This window comes from Mus caroli, unplaced genomic scaffold, assembly GCF_978045245.1.
Source record: "Mus caroli unplaced genomic scaffold, Mus_caroli_1 scaffold_17, whole genome shotgun sequence".
Classification (NCBI taxonomy): domain Eukaryota; kingdom Metazoa; phylum Chordata; class Mammalia; order Rodentia; family Muridae; genus Mus; species Mus caroli.
The window spans coordinates 40,030,894-40,058,128 of NW_028227272.1; the positions used below are offsets into that span (position 1 = coordinate 40,030,894).

The window sequence follows — 27,235 nt, forward strand, 5'->3', positions numbered from 1 at the left end:
TCCTAGGTCCCTCCCTCTGTCCACACCTGTGATTGCTTTCTTCTCCCTCCCAAGTGGGACAGAGGCATCCTCACTGGGGCCCTTCAGTTTGTTGAGCTTTTTGAGTTCTATGGACTGTATCTTGAGTATTCTGCTTTCTTTCTTTCTTTCTTTCTCTTTCTCTCTTTCTCTCTTTCTCTCTTTCTCTCTTTCTCTCTCTCTCTCTCTCTCTCTCTTTCTCTCTTTCTCTCTTTCTCTCTTTCTCTCTTTCTCTCTTTCTCTCTTTCTCTCTTTCTTCTCTCTTTCTTCTCTCTTTCTTCTCTCTTTCTTCTCTCTTTCTTCTCTCTTTCTCTCTTTCTCTCTTTCTCTCTCTCTCTCTTTCTTTCTTTCTTTCTACTATCCATTTATTAGTGAGTACATATCATGCATGTCCTTTTGGGTTTGAGTTACCCCACTCAGGATAATATTTTCTAGTTCCATCCATTTGCCTGCAAATTTTGTGATATCCTGGTTTTTAATAGCTGAGTAGTATTCCATTGTGTAAATGAACTATATTTTCTGTACCCATTCTTTTGTTGTGGGACATCAAGGTTGTTTCCATCTTCTGGCTATCACATAGGCTGCTATGAACATAGTGGGATGCATACCCCTGTGGTATGGTGGGGCATCTTTGGGGTATATTCCCAAGAGTGGTAAAGCTGGGTCTTCAGGTAGATCTATTTCCAATTTACTGAGGAATGTCCAGATTGATTTCCAGAGTGGTTGTACCAGTTTACAATCCCACCAGCAATGGAGGAGTGTTCTTCTTTCTCCAAATCCTATCCCACATGTGTTGTTACCTGAGGTTTTGATCTTAGCTATCCTGATTGGTGGAAGGTGGAATCTCAGGGTCGTTTTGATTTGCATTTCTTTGATCACTAAGGACTTTGAACATTTCCTTAGGTGCTTCTCAGCCATTTGAGATTCCTCTGTTGTGAATTCTCAGTTTAGTTCTATAACCCATTGTTTTGATTGGATTGTTTGGTATTTTGGTGGTTATCTTCTTGAGTTCTTTATTTTGGATATTAGTTCTCTAGGATGTGGGGTTATTGAGGATTTTTTTCCCAATCTGTAGGTTGCTTATTTGTCTTATTGGCTATGTCTTTTGCCTTACAGAAGCTTTCCAGTTTCATGAGGTCCTCTTTATCAATTCTTGATCTTAGAGCATGAGCCATTGGAGTTCTGTTTAGGAAATTTCCCTCTGTGCCAATGAGTTCAAGGCTCTTTCCCACTTTCTCTTCTATTAGATTCAGTGTATCTGGTTTTATGTTGAGGTCCTTGATCCACTTGGACTTCAGCTTTGTACAAGGTGACAAATATGGATCTATTTTCATTTTTCTCCACACAGAAAGCCAGTTAGACAAGCACCATTTATTGAAGATACTTTCTTTTTTCCATTATATATTTTTGGTGTCTTTGTCAAAGATCAAGTGACAATAAGTGTGAGGTTTCATTTCTGGGATTCAATTCTATTCCTTTGAACAACATTTCTGGCTTTGTACCAATATCATTCAGTTTTTATCACTATTGCTCTGTAATAAAGCATGAGGTCAGCAATAGTGATTCCCCCAGTCATTCTTTTATTGTTAAGTATTGTTTTTGCTACTCTGTGTTTTTTGCCTTTCCACGTGAATTTGAGAATTGCTCTTTACATGTCTTTGAAGAATTGTGTTGGGATTTTGATGGGGATTGCATTAAATCTATAGATTGCCTTTGGCAAGATAGCCATTTTTACTATGTTAATTCTGCTAATCATTGACCATGCAAGATTGCTTCATTTTCTGAGATCTTTGATTTCTTTTTTGAGAAACTTAGAGTTATTGTCATACAGGTCTTTAACTTGTTTAGTTAGAGTTACCCCAGATATTTTATACTATATGTGGCTATTGTGAAGGGAATTGTTTCCCTAGTTTCTTTCTCAGACTGTTTATCCTTTTTATAAAGGAATGCTACTGATTTTTTTGAGTTAATTTTATGTTCGACCATTTTGCTGAAATTGTTTATCAGCTGGAGAAGTTCTTTGGTAGAATTTTTGGGGTCACTTATGTATACTATCATATCGTACAAATAGTGATACCTGTATTTCTTCTTTACCAGTTTTATCTTCTTGATGTCTTTTTGTTGTCTTATTGTTCTAGGTAATACTTCAAGTACTATATTGAATAGATATGGGGAGAGTGGGCATCCTTGTTTTGTCCCCGATTTCAGTGGGATTTCTTCAAGTCTAATTTAATTCAATATTGGCTGTTGGTTTGCAGTAGTTTGCTTTTATTATGCTTAGGTATGGACCGTGAATTACTTCTCTCTCCAATACTTTTACCATGAAGGGGTGTTGTATTTTGTCAAATGCTTTTTCTGCATCTAAAGACATGATCATGTGATTTTTTTCCTTTGACTTTGTTTATGTAGTAGATTACATTAATGGATTTTCATATATTAAACCAACCTTGCATCCGTGAGATGAAGCCTACTTGATTGTGTGAATGATGGTTTTGCTGTGTCCTTAGATTTGGTTTGCAAGAATTTTATTGAGTATTTTTGCATTGATATTCATAAATGAGATTGGTTTCAATTTCTCTTTTTTGGTTGGGTCCTATGTTGTTTAGGTATCAGAATAATTGTGGCTTCATAGACTGAGTTAGATAGTGTTCCTTCTGTTTCTATTTTATGGAATAGTTTGAGGAAAAATGGTATCAGGTCTTCTTTGAAGGCCTGGTAGAATTCTGCACTAAATCTATCTGGCCCTGGGCCTTTTTTGGTTGGTAGATTTTTAATGATTTCTTCTATTTCCTTGTGTGATATGGGCCTGTTTAGATAGTTTACCTGCTCTTGACTTAACGTTGGTATATGACATCTGTCTAGAAAACCATCCATTGCATCTAGATTTTCCAATTTTGTTGTGTATAAACTTTTATAGTAGGATCTAATGGTTTTTTTTTTGAATTTCTTCTGTTTCTGTTGTTATTTCTCCCTTTTCATTTCTGATTTTATTAATTTGGATATACACTCTTGGCCCTCAATGATTTAATTTGGTTAGGGGATTTATCTATCTTGTTGATTCTTTTAAAGAACCAGCTTGGTTTTGCTGATTCTTTGTATTGTTTTCTTTGTTTCCATTTGGTTAATTTCAGCATTGATTTTGACTATTTCCTGTCTTTTACTCCTCTTGGGTAAATTTGCTTCTTTTTGTTCTAGAGCACTCAGGTATGCTGTTAAGTTGTCAGTGTAAGATCTCTCCAAATTCTTTACCAGGGCACTTAGTACTATGAACTTTCATCTTAGCACTGCTTTCATTGTGCCCCATAAGTTTGGGTATGATATGTCAACATTTTCATTAAATTTCAGGGAATCTTTAATTTCTTTATTTTTTTCCCTGATCAAGGTATCATCGAGTAAAGAGTTGTTTAGTTTGCCCGTGTATGTGGGCTTTCTATAGTTTTTGCTGTTATTGAGGGCCAGCCTTAGTCCGTGGTGATCTGATAGGATGCATGGTATTATTTCAGTCTTCTTGCATCTATTGAGGGTTGTTTTGTGACCAATTATATGGCTGATTTTGGAGAAGGTATCATGAGGTGCTGAGAACAAAGGGTATTCTTTTGTTTTAGGATGAAATGTTCTGTACATATTTGTTAAATCCATTTGGTTCATAACCTCTCTTAGTTTCACTGTGTCTCTGTTTAGTTTCTGTTTCAATGATTTGTCCATTGGTGAGAGTGGGGTTTTGAAATCTCCCACTATTATTGTGTGGGGTTCAATGAATATTTTGAGCTTTAGTAAAGTTTCTTTTATGAATTTGGGTGCTCTTGCATTTCGTGCATAGATGTTAAGAATTGAGACTTTCTCTTGGAGGATTTTCCCCTTGATGAATATGAAGTGTCCTTCTTCATAACACTTGATAACTTTTGGTTGAAAGTGTATTTTATTGGATATTAGGATGGCAACTCCTGCTTGTTTCCTTGGACCATTTGCTTGGAAGGCCTTTTTCTATCCTTTTACTCTGAGATTGTGCCTATCTTTGTTGTTGAGTTGTATTTCTTGTATGCAGCAAAATGCTGAACCTTGTTCGCATAACCAGTCTGTTAGCTTATGTCTTTTTATATATAAGTTGAGTCCATTAATATTTAGAGATATTAAAGAGAGATGACTGTTGGTTCCTGGTATGTTTTTTTTTGTGGGTGGCTTTATGTGCTTGTGACTCTCTGCTTTTGCTTTGTTGTGAGATGCTTGATATCTTATTCTTTCTTTGGTGCACATGTCTTCCTTGTGTTGGAATTTTCCTTCCAGGATCTTTTGTAGGGTTGTATTGGTAGATAGATACTGTTTGAATTCAGTTTAGTCCTGGAATATTTTGGTTTATCCATCTATGTTGATTGAGAGTTTTGCTGGTTAGAGTAGTCTTGGCTGGCATTTGTGTTCTTTTAGAGTCTGCATGACCTCTGACTCCTCTGGCTTTCATAGTCTCTTTTGAGAAGTCTGGTGCAGTTCTGATAGGTCTACCTTTGTATTTTACTTGGCCTTTTTTCATTTTAGACTTTTCTATTTCAATATAAGCCATATTAATAATCATAATCATGTCCAGCTTTCTCCTCTTCAGCTCCATCCATGTTCTTGCCTGTAAATGTCAGTTTTATTTCCTCACATGAATGGATAAGATGAGAACTGTACCCAACCTGTGCAAATACATGGCCTAACCATTGGACTGAGCATGAGGTCCCCAATCCAGGACTTAGAGAAAGGACTGAAGGAGCTGAAGGGGTTTGCAACCCCATAGGAAGAACTAAAATATCAACCAATCAGACCTCCCCCACCCCAGAGCTCCCAGGAACTAAACCACCAACCAAAGAGTACACATGGAGGAACAATGGCTCCAGCCACATATGTAGCAGAGGATGGCCTTGTTGGGCATCAGTGGGAGGAGAGGCCCTTGGTCCTTTGAAGGCTTTATGCCCCAATATACAAGGGCGGAACGGCAGGAGTGGGTGGGTGGGGAACAACCTCATAGAAGCAGGGGTGGGGGAATAGGATAGGGGGCTTGGGGGCAGGGAAAACTGGAAATTTGAAATGTAAAGAAAATATCCAATTAAAGAAACAAAACACCCAAATACATGGCTGGGACTGAGCCAAGAGAGTTTCTATCTAACTATCCCTAGGCCTAGGCCTGAAAGAAAGCTTCAGCCTTTGAATACAAACCTAGGCTGCTTAGACTCACTGCTGAATAAATCCCCTCTTTCTAGCTCTTTCTGAACTTTGGCTGGTTGAATCAACTTAGCTGTTGTGGCTCAAGCTTCTCTCTAAGCTGACTGACTAAATTTGACTTCTTTTGACTTGTGACTGAATTGGTCTGCTAGGAAAGGCTGCCTCTAAGCTCCAGAGTGAACCACTCTAAACTCAGCTGAACCTAACCAAACTGAACTCCCTCTCTCCCTGTCACTGCTCTTTAAGTTGCCTGTAGATCCTGTCTTTAGAGTTAGGTGTATCCCATCTCTCGCCTACTGTGTCAGATCTTTCTCGGATTTGTTACTTTTCTGCCCCTCAGGTAGACATTATTGTTTGAGATTTAAGGTGTGTACTTAAGTCCTGTCTTTATTCCAGCCAGAGGGATTAAAGGTTTGCATTCCAGCCAGAAGAATAAAAGATATATGTCTGCATTCCAACTGGATATGTGATCCTTGCCATAGCAGCCATGTTGGTACTTTAAAATTACTCTAGACTTGCCAGTATACCTATATCAAATTCATGTTTTCTTCTGTAATTCTTATTCTTCCTCCCGCACTTTCTTCCTGGCCCTCTACTGGTTTCAATTAGTTCTTAACTGTATGCACATGACTTTCAGGTTGGCCACTTAAGCATAGACAACCTGTTAGAGAAGTTGTCCCTGAAGAAAACTGACTCTCCTTCCTGTGGTAGCCATAGAGTTCCTAGCATGCTTGTAGCTTCCCCAAGTAGGTCTTGGGCAATGTGAGCCATTCCTCAATCCATGCTGGACCATTGATGTAATCCTGTATGGTCTCAGTAGGCAACTATACATACTAAGAGTTCAAGAAGACAATATTTTGCATCGGTCCTCTTGGCTCTCTGGCTCTTGCAATTCACCAGCCTCCTCTTTCAGTGTTCCCTAAGCCTTGGGTGTAGGAGTTGTGTTATAGCTCTCATTTGAGGGAGGACACTCCACATCCATTTATTCTCTGCACTTTTCCCAATTGTAAGTCTCTGTCATTGCCTCTGTCTACTGAAAAAACAGGTTTCTTAGATAATGGGGTGTGAGCTGCACCAAATGTATTGGCGTGATACATATTGAAAACCATTTTTTTTCTTTTTGTCAAGTGCACTATTGATACATTTTGTTTTCATACCACTGTATGCCTAAAACTCCATGCTGGGTCTGCCATGGAGTATGGAGAATTTGCTTCTTCTCATATATCCTTGGCCATATGGCCTGTTATTAATATGATATAACAGCCACGTGCTACTGACACTGTTCTCATACCACTTGCTCTCAGTCTTTGTAAAAACCTCTTTATTCTATACATGTTTGCCATGGAAGTGAGATACTTATTCAACTGAAATTTGTCTAGCTCTCCTTCTCTTGGCTAATTATTTAAGACTGTTTCTAAGCTTAATGGCACTGGACTGTAATCTAGGATACCTCTGAGTAAGTACCTGAGTTCAAGGCCTGCCTGGAAAATTTAGGGACACTGTCTAATAACAAAAGTAAATCAAGGGTGGCATATAACTTGTGTGTGGGACCCTAAATTGAGTTCCCAATGGAGCAAACAGACAATTGACAACAAAAGCCAAGGGCTTCTGCTGATAATTGTAGATTTAGTTCAATGAGGATGTTTCTAAGAAAAAATATTTTCTCTAAGCAAGCCTGTTTTTATGCAGTAAATACTTAAATGAATTAAATATTGTATAGCAGTTCTTGTGCTAGAGAAAAGTGTGTTTATCAGATAAAGGCAGATATAGTATTTAAATGAATGGGATACTAGCTTAAAATTAACAACTTCATTTTATGTTTTCTGATTAACTCTTACTTTTTGAATTCCTGACTTACTTGCCCCAATCATATTTTTCATTATTTAATTTTTATATAAATCTTGGTAAGATTAATTATTATATGATACTGGTTAGATTGACTCAGGCATGTGAAACATGGTGACTTTTCTCTGTGCTCATAGTCTGTTTATGTTTTCTAATTAATTAAGTGATAATAGTTGTCTTCTTTTCAGTTCTGTAAATGTTTATTGAGTTCTTGTTAGACACTATTTAAAGAATTTCAGAGAAGATAAAAATGAATACATTCGACAGGCTTATCTACTGAAGCAATCCACAATTGATAAAAATAGCAATATAAAAATAATAGTTAATGAGCAGCCAGCTTGCTGTGTGCTAGGCATAGTATTAAAGAGGATAATGTTTGTCATGATTCAGTCTGGCCGCAGCCAGCCGACTCCTACAGATATGGCTTACTTCTTTACCTAATCACCTAGGTTTTGTCTATTGTAATCTCTTTTAAGAAACTTCTTTTCCAAACCTGTGAAAGGAGCAGTCCATGTTGCTCTCAGCATTGATACCTTGAGATTTTCTTGACTGTCATAAATCTAATAATTTGCTTGCTTGTTTATTATTTGGAATAATATTACTGATAAACTTAGAATTCTAGGAGTTAAGGGTTGCCAAAGGGGAAAGTTTAAATTAGTATATTATATGTAACTTTTTATATGTAACTTTGAGCCCTAGATGTCTTATTTGCATTATAGACATAGACATAAGTGGTTTGTACATTGGTCAGTTTGTTCATTCTTTTATTTAGTAAATGCATTGATCATGTAGCATCCAGCAGATACTATTTATTGTGTGTGAAGAAGACAGTGGTCCTATCCTGTTCTAATAAGGGAGAGAGGTAGTAAATAAAACTTACTCTTACAGCATATCACCTGATAGCCAAAGTAATTTTCCCTAAAGCCTTTTTCCGGACCACTTTGCTATTTAATCCCTAACCCTCATACACTTTTCGTCCCCATCATCCTCTGTTCATATAATCAATTATTTTGATCTTCCTCCTCGATCTGATCTGCAGTGTCTCCTAACACTTGCTGCTGCAGAGTAATTGTGTTCCCGAATGTAGTGACATTGTTATTTCCCTTTTCTTGACTCCGTTTGAATGTCAGTACAGCCTAGACTTGGGTATCTTTTATTTTGCTGGTGTCATTTATTGTTCCAATCTTTGTTTCTGTTTGCAAGACTGTTGCATATGAATATTAAAGATCCAGCCAATTCCAATCCTAAGAGTTTTATAAAAGGGGGTCTTCATTGTAGATATACTGGCTTATAGGATTAGCTTATGTTTATGTAATGCATTTCCATTAGCAAAACTGCTTTTGAGACTTGAAATGACTGAGTCTCTGTGGAGATTATTAGTAAATATGACATCAAGGTCATCATAGAGATTTCATAGTAAATTTAGAAAGATCGCTTTCCAAGGACATAATTTTAATTGGAGAATTGCTTGTGGCTAAATTTTCTTATTGTGAGACATAGCATATTGTTTTCAAAAGCCCCTCAGCATCTTGCTTGCTTTAGCTCCAGTCTCAGCTCTGAGTCTGTATTATTAATATGCTTGTGGTTAGACAGGAATCTAAGTGTCTTTCTCAGGTGCTTTGGAGATGGCTCCAGCAGGTAAGAGTACTTAATATGCAAGCATGAAGACCCAGTCAAATCTCTAGCACTACATAAAAAAGCTAGCTATGGCCATTGACTACTGTATCCCCCAGCACTGTGCAGGCTGGAGACGGGGCTAAACTTTCTGTCCATCATCCTAGCTCTAAATTCAGTGAGAGACTGTCTCAAGGAAATAAGTCAGAAGGTGATAAGAGAAGGACATCTGAGGTTCTCTGATCTCTGCACACATGTGTGTACATAGCACACATACATTACAACCAAAAATTTCATACAGATAAATAAATAGAATAGAGTAGAATTTCTAAAAGAAACAAAGCAACTATTTGTATGTATCCACTCCTGTCCCAGGGCTTAGGCAGGTTTGCAGTGAAACTCCACCAAACGTGTTACCTTTACTGCTTATGTTTTTCCACTTGTTTAATTTTTCCTTTCTTTTAATTATCTGTGATTATCCAAACATTTTCATCCCCATTTTCCATTTTTAATGATATCTCAATCTTACCTTATATACTAGTTAACTTGCTGTCACTTTTCCATCTGTCATATATTATAAATATTCACCAATTCTGCTTAAACATTAATACACAGGGCATAAAGGATGGTTCAGTTGGTAAAGTTCTCGATGTATAAGTGGAGAGACCAGAGTTTGTTCTATAGAATAAATGTAAAAATCCAGATGTGGCATATCCTTGTAATTGCAGTGTTGGGATGCAAAAGCAAGAATGTCATTGGTACCTTGCTGGCCAGCCATGCTATACTAATTGATGAGCTTTAGGCCAATAAGAGACCTTGTCTCAAAGAAGAATGGCATTAAGGTCATCATAGAGAATTCATAGAAAATTTAGAAGTATCGTTTTTCAAGGACATAATTTTAATTAGAGAATGGCTTGTGGCTAAATTTTCTTATTATGAAACATAGTATATTGTTTTCAAAAGCCCCTCAGCATCCTGCACAGAAATGGTGGCATTTCTGAGGATGATAGCAAAGGTTGTTCTCTTGCCAAAAGACAAATGTGTTCATGTGTGTACATATGAAGACACGCCTGCACACACATCCAAATATTAAACTCTAAAACTCATTGTTAATATGATTGAAGGAAGTCTCTATTGATACTCTGCCCCTGTCCTTCCAGATGTGTGGACACATTGCTTTGCATCGAATGTGGTATGTTTAGCTGAGGATCTGTACTGGATGTTTTCAGTTCTTGTAACGGTTATGTTTCCTTATTTTTTTTCAAACTGTAAATATTAGAATTCTTGAAGTCACCTACATTCTTTTCAAAGCTAATCATGAAGACATTAATGTAAATACAAATGGTTTCTTGAATGATTCCTAATTTTAAGCATTTAATTTTTTTGTAGATAACTGAATGGAGTGTTTGAATTGCGCTTTGCGACTCTGAAGGCTGAAGGTAATGGCCAGTGACGGTTTCCATGGGTTTTGTCTTCGTGGACATACTTTATTATTTTCAAGGCCACGGATTTACTACTGAAACTTTTTCTTGATTGCCCTTTAACAATCTCTTCCTCAAAATAATATATAATTATAAGTAAAACAAAAACCCCTTGCCATTTTACAATATTTAGTTCTACTTGTTGATGTTATACTTTCTTCTACATAGAAATGTTTTATGCTTCTCATTTTTATTAGTTTGAATTCTTCTTATTGTAAGCCTTGCCCTTTCTCTAAGTAGGCATATTGACTCAAAATCGGAAAGTAAGAATATATTCGTGCTCAGGAATAGCTTTACAACTTATGATAGGAGAGAGATAAAAGTGCTTTCTTTGGAAACATCCAGACTGTTCAGATGACATTTAATAGCTTCAGATACACAAGTCCAGAATTGCAGGCAAGAGGTTAACAATAGACTTGTGTTGCTGCATTGTGTATAAAGAGCTCATAGGACTTGAGAGAGGCTTCTTAGACAAGAGGGGGCTGTAATTACTTTGCTTCTTACATGCATGGTTAGATCTTCCAGAGAGAATAACATGCTAGGGTAATTTATTATAGAAGAGTAAATCACAGATTACATAGGAGGGGGTTGGGGTAGTGTGATCCAACCATCAGTTTGTGAATACATACACTTAAGCATGTGTGATAGCTTGTTTTTAATTTCTTTACACCAGTGCACACCTCAAACGTTCCGTTTAGCAGTGGGATATGCAAATTGTTCCAAATGCAGCAGCAGTACTTTCACCTGAATGTCAAAACTGCCAGACAGCTCTAAATCAAATCTTTATAACATTTTAAAACCAACCAGCCCCAAGATTGAGGCACCAAACTCTGAAAAAACTTGTCTCCCATACTCCAAACAGCTCCTGTATGTCAACATAGTAATGTCAGAGTTCTAATTCACCTGCTTTCTAATTTTAACCTTTTAAGGATTTTATTTTATTTGGCTTAATTACGATATTTTCTACAAATTAATGATAAATGCCTTGATTAATAAAACCAAATGTCAGAGAAAATGACAACTTGATGAAAAATTAATACTAGGCAATATTTTAAGGTACAGAGGTACTAAAGATGTATTCTTGAGACTGGTATTTCATCGACTCTTTCTTGAAGGCAGGTAACCAGAATTTTCTTTGTAGGTTTCCACTACTACATGAATAGGTGCATTAATAATATGATTTCATCTGTTTTTAATGTTAGTTATTATAAATAGAAGTATACTCCTAAGTTATCTCTTGTATTACTGCATCATTCATTTTTATTTTACAGAAACAAAATAATGCATATAGTATGATAGTGATAAAAATAAAATTAGCATACTGAGAATCTAGCTAGTTGTATGTGTTTGTGTGTGCATATGTTGTCTGTCTGTCTGTTTCAGAAAGTCTCATGGTATAAAATTTACTATTTTTAACATTTGTTTAGTTATGACCATTTTGTTCAATGAATCACCAGTTCAGCTAGACTGGCTGGCTAGAGAGCTGCAGGCCCCATCTGTCCCTATCTGCCTAGCACTTGGGCTACAGTGCATGTGTCCATGCCTACCTTACATGGCTGCAGGGAATCTGTGCTCTGCTACTTAGGATTGCATAACAAACATTTTACCAGCTAAGCCATTTCTCCTGAACACAGGGATTTGGTTTTTAAAGCATTTTCTCAAAGTTTTTTTTATAGAACTTAATAAATGTAAATGGCTCTGACTTGCTTTTTCTTTATAAACTGCTTAGTAGCTTAAAACTACTAGAATGATCAATATGATTGTTCTTCTTTAGTGATAGTCATAGGATTGAAAGACAAAAATGCGCCATGTAATTTTTATTTGAAAGTTTTTGCTTTATTTACAAAATTTTCATGCTAGTACATATTGTGTGCTGATTATCTTATCCACACCTTTCAAACTTTCCTGCCTTCTCACTCCTTACCTGCTCCATTGGTCCTATATGTCTCCCTAGGCAGATATATGCTCACTTTGTCATATGTATATCCTTGATGTTATGTTTCTCTGTAAACTACATATGAAAGAAGGAATATAAGACAATAAGAAATACATTGTCTGAGACCGACTTTTTAAAAAATGATGTATTTATTTTATTTATAAGAATTCAGGATCCTTTTACAGATGGTTGTGAGCCACCATGTGGTTGCTGGGAATTGAACTCAGGATCTCTGTAAGAACACTCAGTGCTCTTAACCCCTGAGCCCCCTGAGACAGACTTATTTCACTTAATATTACCATATCCATTTGCTTTCATGTTCCAACAAACATCAACGTTTTGTACTGTTTCCATGTATTTTTCTATTTTCATAAATTTAGGATTTTATTTTGACCACTTAAATATTTGTGAAGTGTTAAGTAGAAATGGCATTATGCAGCATTAATGCCTGTGTTGTAATTTTATATTGACACTTCACAAATAAAACTGCAAAACAAATAAAGGAGTGCACAGCAGCGTTCCTGTGTTGTGTTTGATTGATTGACTGGAATACAAAGAACCACGTAATGCAGTGTTGGTGAAATGGGCTCACTTTGGCCATCTGTTCATGGAGAGACATTCTGGTCACACCTATCAACAGAAATTTTTGCCAGCTAAAGTTAGAATCACTTCTATGAACAATAGAGTCTGTACTTTTTTTATTCTAATGTTTTAAGCATCTTGTTCTACATATTAGGGTAAGTAGAGGTAAGTGCTAGTTGGCAATGTGCAAACACAGTGTATACTAGTCCTAAGGGAAAATATTCTTCAGTGCAGGTTTCCTGGAATATCTGCATTTGGAAATGGACTCTGTTTGAATCTTTGTTGGCTCCTGATTTTAATGTTTTATGTAGAGCTTGATTCCAGGCATCTCGTCTGTACTGGCAAAGCTGTTTGATGGTAGAGGCCACCATGATACTGCCCTCAGTGTTACATCCTGCCATGTCTAACAGCTCTGTCACCTGGTTAGTCACTTCTGAATAACTCTCTGAACCATCTACTTTCCTGAGGAGGTGTTTGCAGCACAAGGCTCCTATTAAGTGTATCTCTATACCTGCATTTATCTGTAAGCACAATTGTTATTTCATATATCATTAACTAACAGATGCCCCAATTCTTTGACAGTTCTTAATTTATATATTAAGAATGTGTCTTTCCTTTATGCTACTTTTCTTTTTTTTTAATTTTTTTAATTTATTTTTTTTTTAGGTATTTTCCTCGTTTACATTTTCAATGCTATCCCCAAAGTCCCCCATACCCACCCCCCAATCCCCTACCCACCCACTCCCTGGGGTTCCCCTGTACTGGGGCATATAAAGTTTGCAAGTCCAATGGGCCTCTCTTTGCAGTGATGGCCGACTAGGCCATCTTTTGATACATATGCAGCTAGAGACAAGAGCTCCGGGGTACTGGTTAGTTCATATTGTTGTTCCACCTATAGGGTTGCAGTTCCCTTTAGCTCCTTGGGTAATTTCTCTAGCTCCTCCATCTGGGGCCATGTGATCCATTCAATAGCTGACTGTGATCATCCACTTCTGTGTTTGCTAGGCCCCGGCATAGTCTCACAAGAGACAGCTATATCTGGGTCCTTTCAGCAAAATCTTGCTAGTGTATGCAATGGTGTCAGCGTTTGGAAGCTGATTATGGGATGGATCCCTGCATATGGCAATCACTAGATGGTCCATCCTTTCATCACAGCTCCAAATTTTGTCTCTGTCTCTCCTTCCATGGGTGTTTTGTTCCCATTTCTAAGAAGGGGCAAAGTGTCCACACTTTGGTCTTCGTTCTTCTTGAATTTCATGCGTTTAGCAAATTGTATCTTATATCTTGGGTATCCTAAGTTTCTGGGCTAATATCCACTTATCAGTGAGTACATATTGTGCGAGTTCCTTTGTGATTGGGTTACCTCACTCAGGATGATGCCCTCCAGGTCCATCCATTTGCCTAGGAATTTCATAAATTCATTTTTTTAATAGCTGAGTAGTACTCCATTGTGTAAATGTACCACATTTTCTATATCCATTCCTCTGTTGAAGGGCATCTGGGTTCTTTCCAGCTTCTGGCTATTATAAATAAGGCTGCTATGAACATAGTGGAGCATGTGTCCTTCCTACCGGTTGGGACATCTTCTGGATATATGCCCAGGAGAGGTATTGCTGGATCCTCCGGTAGTACTATGTCCAATTTTCTGAGGAACCGCCAGACTGATTTCCAGAGTGGTTGTACAAGCTTGCAATCCCACCAACAATGGAGGAGTGTTCCTCTTTCTCCACATCCTCGCCAGCATCTGCTGTCACCTGAAGTTTTGATCTTAGCCATTCTATTTTTATTTAGTCAGTTTATTTCTGCATAAGAAACAGCTCTCTGTGTTTCTTAGTTATAGGATTTGATAAGGAATTATGAAATACTTCACAATGTGTAAGGTTATGTTTTTAAGTGAGATCCTAGCTGTCTTAGTTTCTTACTATAAGAAATGGTTATCTTCCCCCACAATATCTGTAAACAAGTGAGCAAAACTGAAATCCAGAATAAGTTCTAAAACTCTTTCCTTGGTGTCACATTTGAGCCTTAGAGGGGAAAGGCTGAGTTGCTGAGCCTATATAAACTTAAACTTAGTCAGTGAGTTGGGTCATGATGCTATAAACCTGATGCTTGGATTAACACAAAACAATTAGCTGAAAACTTGTGAACATCCTGAACCGTATGGAAAATTTAAAGGAGTTGTTCTCATCTAAATAAAATATGTACAAAAAGTACAAAAAATACGCCACAAATAAATCTTACAATGGGCCCACACTATATAAATTCTCAGTTTTGAAATCTCACAAGGTTCTTTTATAAATGTCTTTTTAGCACCCTTTGAAATGATATTTTCTATCTTAGCCTATATTGTATTCTGTAAAATCAGATTATTTAGAACTTTTTATGAAAAGATTAATATGGCTTATGAAGTTGTGTTTTTACAGGTACTAGTTAGAATAATCAGGCTTTAGAAGTTGGGGCCACCCTTCTTATTTGTCTACTTCAGAAACTTCTCTTTATAAACTGAATTAAATATGTTCAGTAAGTACAATTTTAACTTAGTCTTTGATTTTGGCTTTGAGACAGTCTTATTGGTCTCCATCCTTCTTTATACCGTGAGTGCTGGGATTATAGTCACAGGCCATTCCAGAGCCTTGAGCCATACTGTTAGGTAAGGAAAGAAAAGATAGCAAGAAAACACATGTCATTTCCCCTCCCCCAAATTCTGCATTCATCTTCTTCCCTTAGCTATCTAACATCTTTCAAAATGTGCTGGTCTCTTTTTGGATTCCTTTAGTGTTGACAAGGTGTTTTTTCAGTCCTCTAATGAAGTGGGAAATAAATTAGCATGCTTCTGGAGGTATTTAGATTACTTACTGTAGTAATGCTCAACATGTCTTTGTAATAGTCTTCAACTCCTACCCACAACTAATTAGTGACTCTCAGAAGGAGAGAAGACCTTGCTCGTGCAGTAGCTCTATATTTACTAGTGATCAAAGGGGTGTTACTAATATACTTGTCAGCAGTAGAAAAGAGTTAAGGAAATAAAGGGCCAGATGGTTGCGCCCAGAACCTATCAAGAGCCCAGTATGTGTGGGCTGGTCCAGCAGAATGACAGGAACATTTTCCAGGCCAAGAGGAACTACAGTTAAGCTTTTACTAATATCAACAAGAATGTTTGTCAAGTGCGTTTTTTATGGTACTGTGATTTGCATCTGCAGATCTCATTGATACTAGTGACTACGAGAGCCACATACTCCTTGCATCACATTCAAGCAGATTCAGAGGACTCAGCAAAGTGCCATGCCATGAGTTATATTAGCATACAAAGTAACGTAATTACCCTGGAAACATTTTTGTAGGTTCAGAAATTACTATTTTTTTCTTAAATCTTACAAAATTTTTCTATATTCTCTTTTCATTTCACCTCCCCCCCCCTTTTCCTTTCCAGCTGGGCTAATCTCTAGATCCTTCTGTTTGTACCTGCTCAGTGCTTAGCAGTTACACTCAGAAGAAAAGGATCTGCGCAGTATAGATATTTTTCATACTCTATTTTAGGTGGATATTTGTTTCTTCCAACAGATTGTGTGACTCGTACCTGATAATATAGTGTCTGGCACACGGTGCTGGTTAAGGAAGTAGTGACCATGCCTTAGTGTTTGTGGTGAGTCTTCAGACTGAGTAAACTGGAGATCAGGATCAGCAGAGCCCTCCTGTGTGTGTCTCTATGCTCATCCTGAGTCTATGCATTGTACATACCACTTTATGTCAAGTCACCATTTCATCTTGTCATTATGTCATGTTCATATTATAAATACTTCTGAAAACTCCTAAACCTCCTGAGTTGCTACGATAGGTATTTAGATCAGTGCTGTTGAGTAGGTAAGATAAATAAAATAAAAATGGATTATGAGCATTTTCTTCTTAAAGTCACACCCACAATGCTTGAGTAGATTAGCTAACTTTAGGCCCCTCCCCTTCCTTCCCTCCCTCTTTTCTTTCCATTCTTTCAACATTTCCTGAGTGTTAGTTCCATGTCAGACATTTTACAGATGTTAAATATACTATTGAACAAAAGAGCCATAAGGACATTATCATCTAAAAGGGTAATATACTAAGACATAAATAGAAATTACAAATATAGATATTTAATGAAATCATTCTTTCTGCTTGTCTCTGTACACTGCCATGGTTTTAGAAATTGAATGTGCAGTGTATTATTTCTGTAGCCTGCATTTTAAGAGTGGATTACATCTAGATTGAAAGTACAGAAAAACCATATTCTTTTCTACTTATGTAAGAGTGCAGGTGTCTTTGGTGCAAATGTAGATGAAGCAGTATTTTACTCCAGGAGGAACTATAAGAAAAGGATGTTTTGCTGGGCAGTAGTGGTGCACACCTTTAATCTCAGTACTTAGGAGGCAGAGGTAGACAGATCTCTGAGTTGAAGGGCAGCTTGATCTACAGAGTGAGTTCAAGGACAGTCTTGACTACAGAGATTCATTGTCTCAAAAGCCAAAAACTAAAAATCGAAAGCTACATAAAAAGAAAACAAACAAAGTAAAAACCCACCACCAACAAAACAAAACAAACAAACAAACAAACAGAAAAGAGAGGAAAGGAAAAGAAAAAAGAAAGAAAGAGAAAGAAAGAAAGAGAGAAAGTAAAGAAATCAGAACTGTTTCTATTATCTGATACAAACAACCTTCATGGGTAATTTCAATCCTCAGAGCTTGTAAAGGAAATTCTAGATTTTTAAAATTACTAAAGGTTATTTCTTTCAAATAACTTTTGTTAGTAGCATATTATTTACCTTTGAGTCAGGTTTGGCAATGGTAAGGAAAGACTAGGGAATGGATGTGTCTGTAGTTTTCTCTCATCAGTCATGTGCCTGAATCAGTTTTGCGTTGTGATCAGATTCTTCATTATGCTTCCTATTGGTCGTGCACACCACTTGGCCCTGCAGCCTGCATTCTCATTCAAAGCCATTCCAAAGCTGGACTTCAGCCTTGTTCAGTAAAAAGAGGCCATTTCCCCCATCAGCTGTCCACTTGGACATACATTCTTTATACTCTTAAAATGTTTTGTATGCATCCAGTGTTTACTAGATGGAATTGTCAAATTGCTCATAGATAATCAGTTTTTTAAAGTTATAATTTGAGCTGCGACCTCTCAAACTCTGAATTATAAGGTTTGACCCTTTGATTCACATTTTGACATAACAGCCATTAATTATAGCTTTTAAAGGACATTTATTTCAGTTATAATTTGTATTATGAAAACACTTTAAGTGTTTTTCCTTTAACTTTCAGGAATAACTGCCCAAATATAAATGCATATGTTTCAACAGATCTGTACCTATATGTAGTGTGTATATTTTATTATAATGAGTCACTGAAATAAACATGAATATTTTGTTGAAGTATATTTGTGTGTTTTATACCAACTCATTGTGATACATTCCCTTGGATAGTTTTGTGTTGTCATCCATTAATTATCAATGGGATCATCTTCATTTTATATAATCCTGCTGTGATTAACTATGACCATCAAGATAAAAACAAACAAGCAAACAAAACAAAACAAACAAAACAAAACCTTATTAGTGAAATCTAAGTATGTCATTAAAGAAACTCTGACTGTTCTACAGACCACTTGAAGTAGTGTGGTATAGGCAAATGTAAGTGTTTAGTTGGTTTTTACAAATATCCATGGCAGAGATACTGAGAGAGAAGGACATGGCAGAGCTATCAGTGTAGGTGAGCTCGGAAATATGTAGACTTGCAAACACCAATAGCATCTATATTTTTAATGGAGGAAGTTAGTACATTTTAATTGGATAAAAAGACATTTATATAGCTAAAAATTATAACATAATTCTCTGTTACTAGTTAATTAGTACTGTTTCAAATATTTGTTTTTAAATCAGGGTTTCTCATTTTGTACTAAACATACTTTAGAGAAATGAATACTTTCTGAAACTGAATAGTCTTCCAAAAGGCATATAGTCAACAGTTTGTAGTTTAAATATATCTGAAATAGTTAGCTTGGTTTTGTGTAAATTATTCACTGCTGTTGTGTTCCTGTCTACCATGAGGTCTTATGGGAAGTGTCTGGTCTCTCATGTACTGGATAGTGTGCCTCATAAAAGACCCTCTGTGCTTGACTATGGTACTCCAAGATGGATTGTTTCTTAACATTATAGAAATATGTTCATTTTAATTCCAAGAATATGTTACTGTCTTAGTTGACTCTAGAGATTCAGGCGACTTCTTCCATTAACAGACTGACATGATTTGAGAGTGACTTGTTGACAGCTATGTGGGAACGTTTGTTTATTTAGTATGTGTATTTTGTACTTCCTATCTGGAAATAGCATTATACTTAGAGTTTAAATTGAGTTTTAGCTTTGGTTCAACTGCTTCTTGTTACCAGGGTAAGTGACTTACTTCTCTGCACTAATCTCAAAGGAAAATGAAGAACGAGATCTCTGTTATAGTTAGGATTAGAGATATTATCAATAAATATATTGAATTTAATGCATGACACATAGAATGCTACCAGTAACTAATAATGACTTAAATTGGAAGACTGTTCCCAGTTTTTTTCAATCAGTAAGGCATTTCCTTTAAATAATTTCTATTTTCTGATACATTTACTTCACTTTTCACTTTTTATCTCCCGTGTTTCTTTTTCCTATGACTTTCCAGTTTCTTCATGTTTCTGTTTACACATGGAGAGCTCCTCTCACGCAGAGAGCATTTGAAGTAAGAGAGTTATTCTCCAAACACATGTGAGAGCACTGCAACAAAGGAGTAATTGATAATCCAAAAAGAGGAGAACATTTTATCATGGGCTGTGTGTTTTTTTTTTTCTGAAGTACAAAAAAACCCCCAGAACTTATCAGTAGAAAGTAGACTTCTCTGATTAACTAAATAATTTAGAGTACAGTATTTACCTCTAAAAGCTAGTAGTTGGTGGGTTTTTCCCCTGCTTAGTTTCTAGAGAAATAACAGCAAGGAGAATAGAGACAACCCATAAAACAATAGATTTATATAAGGATGAACATCCAATGAACATAAGACACTTAATGTATGTGAGCAATGGGAACAGGAACTGTGTACTTTTTTCTTGGGAGCGACAGAAATAACCAAGACATAAATGAAAGAATGTCAAAAATCAATAATAATCCTAAAAACAAATTAAAATCAAGACTATAGTAAGCTAGGTTTCATACCTTAAAATGACTGTAATTAAAAAGGCAGAGATAACTGCTGCTGACAGTGCATGCACAGAGAATTCTTTGTACTTGGTAGGGATACGGATTAGTAACGATGAAAGACATTTTACATGCTACTCAAAAATTACTAACAGAATTGTCAGGTCACCCAGAAATGCTACTAATAGGTATAATTCAGGAGCATGCCAGAATCACACCTATTACATGTCTCCACAGTTCCTTCCAGTGCTGTTCACAATAACCAAGATACAGAAACAACTGAGGCGGTCGTCAGTAGATGACACTGGAGTACTCATATTCAGCTTTAGATGTGATGTATGCATGTACGTGTGTATATATGTGTGTATGTGTATGTATTGTCTATCTAAAACGGAAACCATTATTTAACTCATTATTTATAATTTTTTAAACATTAAAACTCAGGGACATTATACTTGAAATAATTTAGGTACACAAAGGTAATCTTCACTGTCTTACTTGTATGTGGAGTCTTACAAAGCTGCACACAGAGGCACAGTTAAGGTTGTCAGACTTCCACATGATGGTCAACATAATGGTCCAGGACATGTAGGTAGGAGGACTAAGTTAATAGGCTCTATTATACATCATGGTGACTGCAATTAATGTATTCCAAATTTTAACATTGTTAATGGGTTTAAGTCCCTTCATAAAATTGCTGAATATGTGAAGTAATTTATATATTCATAAATGTTTGGGCATTATATTATATATCATACATACACACACCTATATACACACACCCTCGTATTCACTTTTAACTTGTTAGCAAATAAGTTCAAATTTAGTAGATTAAGGCAAAAAGTAATATCAAGGTATATTCAGGTAGAATTTCCAAAAAAGCAAATAATTTCTGAAATGAATTTTAAACAAATTTTTGTTTCAGCAAACACATGTAGTCATTTGTATGTTTCTGCTAACTGCATGGGATAGGACTTCCTTTCATCTGAGGGGCTTCCTTTCATATAACCTCCATCGCTATTATCTATTTAGGAAGTCTTATCTTCATGATACGAAGCATTTAGCTTTTTACCTGAATAAAAGGAGTTCTAGTACAAGATATTGGAAACCTTACAATTTTAACATAGTTGTTAACAATGGGCACAGGGGAATTCAGTATAATTTTCAGATTTAAGATACCTTGTTCCTTCTTTTTAAGATAACAGTTTACTCTTTCTTATTTCTCACATTACATAAAAATTAACGAAGGATGATGTTGAAATTGTAATTTGGACTCAATCTCCGTCTTGAGTTCCTAACTTACAGATTTCTTTTTCCTTTTGCCATATTCTCTTCTCTCGGCATATAGTTCTCTCTGTCATTTTACATCTTGATGTCTTTTAAACACAGACTTTTCCAATATCTTTTCCTTATCATTCATTGCATCTGGCATGGTCTTCACATGACCAGAGAACAAAACTCCATTTCATTAGTGGAGTCCTTAATTATCCTCTGATGTAGAGGGAATATTTCAGTACTGGTTGAGGGAAGGGGTTATCTTTTCCATCAATGTCCTAGACACATAAAAGAAACCAGTAATGTGTTTGCAGACTAGAGTGAACAGAGTTAGAGAAACTGAATTTCCAACTCTACACATGATAAAAAAAACCTTTGGAAAAGAGGTTGCTTCAACACATGGTTGAAATACACGGTATTTCCTTTGACTTTCTACTTGATTTCACTTTTGTTTGAGTGTCTGCTCAAATTTGTCTCTTCAGTAATCAAACCAAAGTTTTACCACCTACTCTGCAATGAATCTGGATGTGATTTTAAGGCAAGAATGTGTGTGGGCAAAGAAAAAGAATTAAAATATTGCCTTAATCTTAGCATTTACGTGACATTGGGCGAGTGACACAGGACATTTAGAAAAAGTTGGTGCTCTTTAGTTTTATTGTACATACTGCTGATGGCTGTTCTAAGCTTGAAGCACTTTTTATATGTATAGCATTTCTCAGAGGCTGGAATTTAGGCAATAATTAGCCTCGTCAGTGAATCTGTTTGGAAAGCATACACTGACATTCTCTGCCAAAAGAAAGACGTGGTCGTTGTGAGATTGCACTCTCCGGTTTAATGGTGTCTCGGCCTAAACAGATGCCTTCCTTGCTTTCTCCTCCAGAATCTGCTGCAGAGTTTTAAGTGCAGTGCATACAGCACACACAGGCGCTGTTAACGAATCAGAATGAGGCCCAGGGAAAGCTCAGCTAGGATGCACACACCTAAATGCAGTTAGTAAACAGAGACACTAACTCTCATTAAGCATAATTAAACCTAATATTGACTGTAAACTGTTACTTACCTTAAACTTCTCTGTAGAGAGAGTGAAAAGGGATTAACCTAGCAGATTGGGACATTAATTACTACCTATTTCACATTAAAGTTACCATCAAGAAGAGCTATATTCATAAATAAAACATAGGAGGGATTGAGAGACAAAATATGTAAATTCATTTTATAAAAAGGAAAGAAATTCTATATTAAAAAATAGAAAGAGGACTGTGAGTGATGCCAGTTTCAGTAAAAGGGACCACTAGCTAATTACTACAACAAATAGACTCAAATAACCACAGAGGTGTATCTCTGCCTCTGACTGACAGGACCTGCTTCCTAGGAGACTTGGCTCAGCTCAGCATGAGTCTTTTCATGTGTTCCTCCTGCCACTTCTTCAGGCCACTGAGGGTTTGAAAGAGTGTGAAGGGACTTGGGAGAAATGTTATTTCTCCCCCCTTTGCAGTCATTAATAGCAGCTTATTTATGAAATTTATTATAAAGATTGTAGAAATGTTTGGTTTCTCATCAAGAATTTTTTTTCCCTCCCCGAGTCAAAATGGTCTGGCAACTGGTCTCCTGCTACTATTTAATAATCTCCTTCTTGGGTGCAATCTAAAGAGAATGTTGTGAAGAATATAAAAATGTCAGCTAAATTTAAGACCCACTGTTAAGTTTTATATTGTGCTGTAGCCTCTAGGGGGACAGATTTAAAGGAGAAGAATTTAAAGAGAAAGCAAAGTGTGAACAATACCGACGTCTACTAGACTTAGGATATTGTTTTTCTGAATCCATCAGATTGCTTGGATTGCTTTCATTGGCCTGTTTTCCATTTTCTTTCCACTCAGTGCATTGCACTGGGGATAGGCATTCCTATTGCTTCGCCAGGGTGGGTGCTCTGTTCTGTAAGGGAACCCCCATTCCCTTTGGGTTTATGGTACTATCCAACCATAGCTTATATTTAACTTGCTGGGCTCCTAAGTTTTGGAGCTGTTGTGCTCCTCCTTTTCTTTCAAATTCTCATAGGCAAGCACCAGTGTAATATAGCAGTTGTGTCTGTGAAAAACAGCCTATGAATTCAGCCTGAAGCACTTAGTTTTTAAAATGGATCAAGAATTCAATTTAAAATAAAACTCCTAATCTTTTTCTAGTGAATTTAAAGTTAGTTTCCCGGGTTATGTGTTTAACTAATGCAACAAAAATAATTAATGGACAAAAAAAGTCTATCCTTCATTTCACCCATTGAACAAAACTCCAGCGACTGATTGGGTGACGGAGGATGAACAAAACCAGTGAGAGTAGAAAGTACCTCTACCCTCTGCTCCTCTAACAATAGTGACATTACGAAATAACCATAACAATGGCATTCATATTAATCAGACATATTTATACAGAATTAGTGTTGGCTTCTGCTCTATATTACCTTTAGTTTTACATGAACTTTTATTATCTGTGCATATCAAAAGAGACATGGTGAATGAACAAAGCGGCCCTGTTATGAGACGAGTATTATTTGACATTTTGGGAAGCTCTTATTATAGGGTTTCCTCTTACGTGAGAACAACGGGAAGGTTGTCATAGCTGCTCTATTAGAGACACTCTGGAATTCTAAAACAGAAATGGAGCCCATTCTTTTCCTTGAAGAAAAGTAATCAATTAGAAGAATTGGAATGATCCAAGACTTCTCATGGAGGTTGGCTGCCCTGACCTAGTTTGAGCTTGTGAAACCCTGACCTTTCACAGAATGTCTTGGTATCATGGTTTTTCCTTTGCGTTACAAAGCTTGCGAGTTCGTAGTTCTCTTATTTTTTTTCCAAAGATTAAATATATTTCTAGACTTAATGGAAATATTTAATTATAACAAAATGCAGACATTTTTACAAAGCCTTTGATTCCCCTGCAAACCAGATGCATTTGGTTTATTTGTACATTTACTGTGCTAAAAGAGAACAGTTCAAAGTGAGTTCTTTTCAGGCCATCTTCCTTGGCGTCTCACAATTCTGACTGCGAATTATGTTAAAAAGAAAAAGTCAACCTGGATATTATTGACCTTTATATTAAAACCACTGAGCATATATTTTCAGTCTGACTGGTTACCACAGGTTTATTTTGTCTGTAGCCTGGGTTAAGATTTTAAGTCCAAAGAATAAAGGTAAGACTGTTGAAAGGAAACTAGAGGAGTCACTACGGCTGAAAACTTCTGCTGCCCATAGAGCTGCCCAGCGATTCTTCAAGTGGAGGTAGTAGAGATCAGAGCTACCCACTGTCATGGATGTAATGCTATCCTCCCCACGATGCAACAGTTTGACCAATAGGTAATTTAGCTGCTTTTAACCATAGAATTACAATAAGGTATTTATAATTATTAGGATTTATTTTGTGCTCCCATTCTGTTTTCCTAAGTTTTATGCTAACAGACACTGAGTTTGATGGTGAAGTAAAAACAAACAGTTACTTATCCCTGCAAAAATGTCTGCCAGCATTGGCATTTAAGCACATAAAAGCAACCTGGATTTCCAAATATCACACACACACACACACACACACACACAGACACACACTAAAATATAAAGAATAAAACATGTTAAAACTCCTAATAAACCACTCAGCTAGAAGAGTAGTTGAAAAAACAGACTCACCAATTTTTTTTTTTTTTGATATTTTTATTGGATATTTTATTTATTTACATTTCAAATGTTACTCCTTTTCTGGTTTTCCCTCTGAAAAACCCCTAGCCTATATGCCCTCCCTTGCTTCTATTAAGGTGCTCCCCCACCCACCTACCCACTCCTGCCTCCCTGCCCTGGAATTCCCCCACACTGGTGCATCAAGCCTTCCCAGAACAAGGGTCTCTCCTCCCATTGAAGTCCAAGGCCATCCTCTGCTCCATATGTGGCTGTTCACTCCATGGTTGGTGGTTTAGTCCCTGGGAGCTCTATGGGAGTCTGGTTGGTTGATATTGTTGTTCTTCCTATGGGGTTGCAAACCCCTTTAGCTCCTTTAGTCCTTTCTCTAGCTCCTCCATTGGGGACCCAGTGCTTAGTCCACTGGTTGGCTGTGAGCATCCACCACTGTATTTGTCAGGCTCTGGTAGAGCCTCTCAGGAGACAGCTATATTAGGCTTCTGTCAGGATGCACTTCTTGGCATCTGCAATAGTGTCTGGGCTTGATGACTGTACATGAGATGGATTGGGTGGGAAAGTCTCTGGATGGCCTTTCTTTCAGTCTCTGCTTCACACTATGTTTCCATATTTGCTCTGGTGAGTATTTTGTTCCCCCTTCTAAGAAGGGGTAAAGCATCTACACTTTGATCTTCCTTCTTGAGCTTCATGTTGTCTGTGAATTGTATCTTGGGTTTTCTGGGCTTCTGGGCTAATATCCACTTATCAATGAGTGCATATCATATGTCTTCTTTTGTGACTGGATTATCTCACTCAGGATGGTATTTTCTAGTTCTATCTTTTTAACTAAGAATTTCATGAAGTCTTTGTTTTTAATACCTGAGTAGTAGTCCATTGTGTAAATGTACCACATTTTTTTTGTATTCATTCCTCTGTTGAAGGACATCTGGGTTGTTTCCAGCTTCTGGCTTTATAAATGAGACTGCTATGAACATAGTGGAGCATGTGTCCTTGTTATATGCTGGAGCCTCTTTTGGGTGTATGCCCAGGAGTGTTATAGCTGGGTCCTCAGGTAATACTATGTCCAATATTCTGAGGAACTGCCAAACTGATTTCCAGAATGGTTTGTAGCAGCTTGCAGTCCCACCAGCAATGGAGGAGTGTTCCTCTCTTTCTACATCCTCACTAGCATCTGCTGTCACCTGAGTTTTTGATCTTAGCCATTCTGACTGGTGTTTGGTAGAATCTCAGGGTCATGTTGACTTGCATTTCCCTGATGACTGAGGATGTTAAACATTTCCTTAGGTGCTTCATGGTCATTCAGTAGTCCTCAGCTTAGAATTCTTTGTTTAGCTCTGTATTCCCTTTTTAAAATAGGGTTATTGGTTCTCTGGAGTCTAACTTCTTGATTTCTATGTATATATTGGGTATTAGCCCTTTATTGGATGTAGGATTGGTAAAGATCTTTTCCCAATCTGTTGGTTGTCGGTTTTGTCCTATTGATAGTGTCCTTTGGATTACAGAAGTTTTTCAAATTTCAAATTCATTTGTCCATTCTTGATTTTAGAGCATAATGTATTAGTTTTCTGTTCAAGAACACTTCCCCTGTGCCCATGTGTTTGAGGCTCTTCCTTACTTTTTCTTCTATTAGTTTTAGTGTCTCTGATTTTATGTCGAGGTCCTTGATCCACTTTAACCTGAGCTTTGTACAAGGAGATAAGAATAGATCAATTTGCATTCTTCTACATGCTAACTGCCAGTTGAACCAGCACCATTTGTTGAAAATGCTGTCATTTTTCTACTGGTGGTTTTAGCTCCTTAGTCGGGGATCAAGTGACCATAGATGTGTGGGTTCATTTCTGGATCTTCAATTCTGTTTCATTGCTCTCCTTGACTGTCTCTGTTCAAATAACATACAGTTTTTTTTTTTTATCACCATTGCTCTGTAATACAGCTTGAGGTCTGGGATGGTGATTCACATGGGATATCTTTCCATCTTCTAAAATCTTCAGTTTTTTCTTCAGAGACTTGAAGTTCTTGACATACAGATCTTTCACTTGCTTGGTTAGAGTCACAATAAGGTATTTTATATTATTTGTGACTCTTTTAAAGGGTATCATTTCCCTAATTTCTTTCTCAGCCTCTTTATCCTCTGAGTAGAAGAAGGCTACTGATTTGTTTGAGTTAATTTTATATTCAGCTACTTCACTGAAGTTATCAGGTTTAGGAGTTCTCTGGTGGAGTTTTTGGGGTCACTTAAATATACTATCTTATCATCCACAAATAGTGATATTTTGACTTCTTTCTTTTCAATTTGTATTCCTTTGGCCTCCTTTTATTTTCTAAATGCTCTGGCCAGGACTTTGAGAACCATATTGAATAGGTAGGGAGAGAGTGGGCAGCCTTGTCTATTCCCTGATTTTAGTGGGATTCCTACAAG

At 36.8% G+C, this 27,235-nt stretch overlaps 1 protein-coding gene across 18 annotated transcripts in view; it reads left to right on the top strand.

Annotated features, from left to right (window-relative positions):
* Positions 1-27,235, top strand: part of Zbtb20 (zinc finger and BTB domain containing 20) — a 765,654-nt gene that overhangs the window by 148,677 nt on the left and 589,742 nt on the right. For 17 of the 18 annotated variants that reach the window (XM_085832267.1, XM_029470523.2, XM_085832261.1 and 14 more), the window contains exon 2: positions 10,063-10,112. The exons of the other annotated variant lie outside the window; for it this stretch is intronic. The gene's annotated coding sequence lies outside the window, so the exon portion shown is untranslated. The remainder of the gene's footprint in view (positions 1-10,062; positions 10,113-27,235) is intronic. 18 annotated transcript variants of the gene reach the window in all.